Here is a 6,761-nt window from a genome sequence, read left to right as displayed (position 1 = left end):
GGTTAGCAGTGAAAAAAGATAAGCGACAGTCAAAGTTCGTAGGACGTGGACTATTCCGTACGTGTGATCGATTACGGTGTTGGAATTTGAACTTGTGACAGATTTTTTACTATGGATGTCTTCCAAATGGCATTCTTCCCACCGAAATCAGACATCTTGAATAAATAATAAATGATAATACTAATAAATAGAAGTACAGTTTTCGGTACATTATCGTGTTGGAATTTGAATTTGGGAAAATTTTCTAGTGGAGGTAGGCCAATAATAAAAATAATAATAATAAATGATAATAAATGAATAATAATAAAGATGAGTACGGTTTTTGAAGGCATTATCATGTTGGAATTTGAATTTGGAGCAAATTTTTTTTCTGGAGGGTTAGGTTAGTGGAGGTAGCCCAATTGGCTATCTTCCCACCAAAATCCACCATCTTGGATGACGCCATCCGCTGTTGCCAAGTCTACACGCCACCATCTTGGATGACGTCATCGCCGTCATCTTGAATAAAATTGGCAACAATGCAGAGTGGCGTCCTACTACTGACATACTCTCTATTTCTACTTGTTCGTTTCACCTGACGATGTTTTGTACTGTATAAATATTGTCGGTATTAATGACTTACACAGCTTAAGGGACCGCGTTGACTGTTTTTCTTGATGCACGATGTGTCCAGTGAGACTGAAGAGTTTTCCTTTGAATGAAAGTCCATTTTGTAGAACACAAGTCAATTTTTCTCTCAACCCCACTCATGGTACGCCATTTCCTTGCAGTTTCCTTGCAGTCCTTGTAATAGAAAGAACATTCCACTGGGAAATGTTTGGCAAAAATACAAAGAAACATCGTTCCAGTATCACTGTGTCGACGTCTTCGCATTAATTCCGTTGCGCATTCAGTCAATGTACAGCAGGGCCAGCCGCCAGAGCTCGACCGCCAGCCGACAATTCACTTCACTTACAGCCACGTTCGCGTTCGATGCACTGTCGGAACTATTACAGCACAACAATGCAATGAATAATTACAGCACGCCGGAAAGTGTCATAGTATTCGAGCAATCATTGCACGTCGTAGGTATCGTTAAAGACCAATTTTGTGTCACACAAAAATGTCATCGACTGAAAAAGTAAAAACTTAATTTCCATCGACAGGCCCTGGCGGACCCAGCGGTACACATCGGCTGCCGTGTCATCCTCAGCCCACAGGCGTCACCAGATGCGGACACGGAGGGGCATGTGGTCAGCACACCGCTCTCCCGGCCGTAAGTTTCCGAGTCTGGAGCCGCTACTTCTCAATCTAGTAGCTCCTCTGTATGCTGAGTGCATCCCACTTGCCAACAACGCTCGGCACAACGGATGGTCACCCATCCATGTTCTGGCCCAGACCGACAACGCTTAACTTCGGTGATCTGACGGGAACTGGTGTTACCACTGGGGCAAGGCCATTGGCCGAATGTAAAAGTAAAAACAGCTAATAACAATTCTGTCGCGAAGAAAAGCAAATGAATTTACTCTAGTTTCCATAATTTTATGCTCCATCTGTTCACATGAGGCACTGCATGTCAGTTATTAGATTGTAAAAGAGCCCAGTTGTTTTCCTGTGTTTGTCTGTGACTGAAATTTAGTTTTGATATTTTCGTTGTGTGACCAGCTCATACTTCATGTTCCACTTTTTCTGAGCGAGAGTGTACCATTCCACTCTCGTCTGAAACAAAAAAGCAGCTATACACATGACACCAGCAGAGGACTGATTAGCGGTTGGCCCTCTGCAGAGCGACAGAGAAAGAAATAAAAATTGTGGTGTCTAGGAAGCCTGCGTACTCGTTTCGCTAGATACACAAATCAAACAAATCGTATTAATAAGTTCATAGCAAAAAGTAACTGACAATACTTAAGTTTGCAATTACACAGATGTGTCGCAAGCAAAGGGCGACATACAGAGTAATCAAGCTTCTTCAGTATAGACAATTCCAAGTCTGTGCTACATAGAGTGTCCAAGCGAAGTAACGAGCGTTGACGCTGCTGTAGAACTGGCTATAACGAAGCTACTGTTCAACTGGCCGCCACCAGTCGATCGAGGCGCTTCACATAGGGTCCGCTGCTGTAGCGTTGTCGTCCTGGAGGGAGGTCTGCTCAGCGTGTGATTGACTGAACTCTTCTCACATCCATGTCTTCTCTAAAGTTCCCAACTGGGATGCCAGCGCTTGATTTTACTCTCTAACAAAAAGTTATCTTTTCACTGCCTAATGTCTTAATGAGTAATCCTGCCCCCAAAATAATACACTGCATATTTTGACTGCAGTTAGTTATAAGCTATACTAAACGTTTCAAATTCTGTCGTTCAGTTCAGCGGAGAACGGAGCAGGGGTGCCAGGGTGGGGGAGAGCGGTACAGCTATCAAGAAAAAAGGAAAAAAATATCAAATTTCCTGCTCACAAACACAACACAGACATAAAGTAATAAGCAACAAAGACATGCATCTTTATTAAACGTCTACTAACTTAATGCATGTAATCATACTGAGAAGTGTTATCAAAGCAACGACACGGTATGACTACCAACCAGCTGTCCACCAAAGTGAATGGCCACCGCCGAAAAAGAGCAAAAAATTCTATCCTGTAGCACAGCATACAGCTGAACATAACAGACATGATTTCAATGGCTGCTTCACTACCCAACCCATCTGGATCCATCCCTCCACCACCAGCCTTCCTGAACTATGCAGATGGGAGTTGTCGTTACAACACATTCTCAACAGCTGTAAGTATCCCAGCGTCAACCTATTTGCAGTCTGGGTCAGTCTCTCGTCCCCAAAACACTAACCATTAAAATATTAAACTTGCCACCGAAGGTGCAACTTGATTTTACCTTCTAAGAAAAGTCTTACAGTGAAATTGTGGCAACTTTATATACTAAAAGGATCATTTAAATAAAAGCCCATGAAATGCAATTTTATATAAAATTCTACAAGGTTGGCCAAACAATAGTTAAGATGCTCTACAGGACACAGATACCGCCTCTCAAGGTCATAGGCAATAATATCAAAGTTTCCAAAGATCAAAACATATTTCAGGTAGTAGGCCGTTACGTTCCAAGCAATAAATTCGTTAACAGTCCAAATCCGACAAACATGACAGAGGCAGCTACTAACGTACGGTAGATTGATAGGGAGATTACCGAACAACCCGAACCGCAGGTTGCTCTAACCCGCCCCTGCTCCAGAAGGGAAAAACGGACCACCCAATTTATAAACAACCACCATCCCGCGGTGGGCAAACGGAGAAGAATGGTGGGACGACCCCAAAGCAAAACGGCTGGTGACCTCACCAAGAAAACAAGTAGAATTTAACAAGAGTAAATCAAACAAGATCTCACCAATCACTTCTAATAAACTGCGATTTTTTGAGAAGACCTGGCGCAGCACCCCCAAAACGCTCTCCCGAGCCGTCCGCTGCTAGCCGCTTCAACGGACGCAGGAAGGCGCACAGATCTCCCGTCTCACGGCGTCGCAGCTCGCACCGGCCAGACTGATGTCGAGGGTTGACTCCTGTTGCTCTCGAGTCGACCGCGAAGTCACTCACTACCCCTCGCTGTACGCCGCGGCCCATTGGACTCAGGTGGCGACCTCACATGCGCCGACGTTCAAGACGGACAAGTCATCTTGTGTCTCAGTGCGCGACCGACCAACCGATCGATCCAACTGGCAATGACCATTGCCTGAGCAAACTCGAGCAGACTGGCGGCCTAACGCGCAGACTCAGATGCAGGAACTAAGCCCCGACCAGGCGATCACTCGCTGAGTTCTCTTCCTGGCGGAGTGGAAAGACTCTCATTTTGTCGGCTTTAAAGGTTGATCCGAACGACCGACATACTAGCACTCCGAACGATAGACAGACACTAACTGCCTAACAAATGCGGACGAGAGACTGACTAGCAAGCTGGGGACAAGAGACTGAACCAGACTGACCGACTGGCGGGCTCATAGCGCCCCTTAAATGCACGTGAACAGGCAACCTTTCTCCTTTCCCACCAGAGGGAGACACCAAAGCTGCGACTGCCACAGCGGCGCCACCGCCAGAAACGGAGGGCGACTGCTTCACACTGCGCACTGTGGCGCGCTCTTCAAAACAGCAAGGTTTACCACGGCTCAACACTGTCCCCACACCATCCACCCAACAGTTTCCACCCCCTCCTCATTCTCATCTCCAATGCTGTTTATTTGCCATATTCTGTCAATGCATCCACCTGTCTTTCCCAGCTCCTCTCCTTTTTCCCCCACCTCCCTGCTCCACAAAATCCTAACGCTGCCCCGGTTTGCTTTCTAGTCCCTGCACACTTCACCAGACAGCGTTCGTCTCTCTCCCCTTCCCCGCCCCCTCCACATTGCTGTTGCTTGCATCGGACGTGACTGTTGCATTCCAGCCCGCGATGCTGCAGTTGGTGGCCATGTGTGCATGATGTGTGCTTGCTTGTGTGTTTGAATGGTGTGTGTCTCTTTTTTAGTCATGAAGGCTGTGGCCAAAAGCTTTATGTAAGTGTCTTTTAGTTGTACCTACCTGCAACATAATGCATCTTCTTTGCAGTAAGTAGGGCTCTGTCTTTTCCTACATTGTTGATATTCGTACCTGGAGTTTCCATCGTTTCATTTTCTAATCTTAACTGCTTTGTGCCTCTCCAGTGTCCTAATTTACAAAACAGTTCATCATTTTTACTAGTTCAAGTTTGAACTGCCCCTTTTTAACTGCCTCCTTACAAATTTAACTTTAGCAACATCTATAATGCCACCTACAAAAGTGTCCTTGCATACAGCCACGAAATTCTTTGTATGATATCTGTCCCCTCCATTAAAAGCTCTGGTAAGAAATCATTACCCCCATAGGATCCCCTAACAAATTATCATTTCCAGCTAAGTCCAATTCTTGGCAACACGTCTGTTTCTCTTGTTCGGATGGTAGGAATACTTATGTCCCAACGCCCTCTGACCCACAGTCTGTTACATGAGCTACGACTGACATACGAAAATACAAACGAGAAATGGGCAACTGCTGTCACAGTCTCTTGAACACCTACAGATATACACATTGCAGAAGGTGACACCTGCGAATATTGTCTGCGGTGAAGAGACACGACGGAAACACTGCAGAGACCATATGATGATGTGATGATGGCAGCACAGACGGTGGTGGCTACAGCGGCAAGTGTGCACATCGCTGCAGACAGAGGTGGCGCCGGCTCGGAAGGCTGTCCCGAAGAGACGCTGTGGCAATTGTGTGACGGTGTGGAGGTGCTGTGGCATCTGCGCTTAGACATTGCAACAGTGGCAGCAGCCAGGTCGAGTCACGGTGGCTGCGACCGGCCAAGGTGCAGACAGTGCGGTGTCAGTGCGGGCAGGTGCGACAGCTGCCACACGGTTGGGATGTGGCCCGGGCTGTCAGTGCCGTGTGAATGTGGCGATCCGATGAAAATCTGGAGCAGTCGCGCGCAGCAGTTCGGATGGCAGCAACACTATCCTCGCGACCCAGTGAACACTTGCGTAAATGTGTGGTGGCGAGAAACTCTGTGCAGAGACTGTGGCAGAGTGCAGTGGTACAAAATGCACTTCGATTTCGAGTGTGCCGTAGCCTACTGCTACACTACATGTGCTCCCATACGTGACGATTGCACTGCTACTAACGCTCCTCCTGCTCTTGCAATGCCTGCGGCTCTGAGCCTCCACATTAACTGTTCAAAGCCATTAACATTTACTGGAACAAGAGACCTCTAAATAAATCATGGAATGGAATGCAAATTACAGTACTATCCTGGATAAGCCAATCCAATTTCATCACGTATACTATTGGTGCTTTATTTTCTGATGAAAGCTAACCAATTTCAATGTACCATTCGGTTTGTAGCAATGAAATAAAGTGAAGTTAATCGTCAGGCGAATGTTTTCTGCTGACTACAAACCGTTGGGCAAGCACACATCTGTATAGTAAATTTAGTATGTTCTCAGCCAACATAGGTGTCTGATTGTGCAGTGGTGCATGTGCCAGTAAATATTCCTTTAAATAATTTTAAACGACCTAAAAAATCAACAAATTGATTGAGAAGCACAAATAAATATTAAATAAATAAAGCGAAAATCGTACATCTGGACAAGGTTTTATCCTGACACCAGAATTGTATTTAATGTCAATTTTGTGCAAGTCAAGAGAACGAGTTACCTGGACAATTAAAGTCAGCAGAGCAAACACAGTTAACATTTAATTTGTGACCACAGTATAATAATTTGTTAATCTAAAAAAAATTCCCCACGTCTAACGTTTTCACTGCTGTATGTTACTATATGACATATTGTGTTCTTGGTAAGGTGTTCTTAGTTCCCTGTGATCTCTGTGTGTGTCATGTGTTAGTGTTGCTAGTCCTTTCTTATGACTGTTAATATATATTTGTTTGTTCTTTTTCAATTTGCTTCTTTTTATTTTGTTGTACAGTTTGTTTATTTGTGTTTTCTGCTCTTTCTCTCTTGCCGTCTATTATATTATGTATATTTTCCGTGCATAGCTGAGTTTGTCCAGTGGAGTTCTGTTAAGACTGTGCGGCATGAATCTGAAATTTGAGTGTATGTGTGCCAGTGGCTGACTGTATTGTCTGTGGAATTTCTATCAGCTAGTTCGTGTTTTGTAGGCTCCAGTTGTTAATGTACGTGTACAATTTATGTAGTAGTAGTATGTGTGTGTGTGTGTGTGTGTGTGTGTGTGTGTGTGTGTGTGTGTGTGTGTGTGT

General features: G+C 45.0%; 1 pseudogene; it reads right to left on the bottom strand.

Annotated features, from left to right (window-relative positions):
* Nucleotides 1–1,325: 1,325 nt before the first annotated feature.
* Nucleotides 1,326–1,443, bottom strand: LOC124551625 (annotated as a pseudogene).
* Nucleotides 1,444–6,761: the final 5,318 nt, after the last annotated feature.

Source organism: Schistocerca americana, chromosome 9, assembly GCF_021461395.2.
Source record: "Schistocerca americana isolate TAMUIC-IGC-003095 chromosome 9, iqSchAmer2.1, whole genome shotgun sequence".
NCBI classification, from domain to species: domain Eukaryota; kingdom Metazoa; phylum Arthropoda; class Insecta; order Orthoptera; family Acrididae; genus Schistocerca; species Schistocerca americana.
The sequence above is the reverse complement of the archived record's forward strand: the minus strand, read 5'-3'. Positions and strand labels throughout refer to the sequence as shown.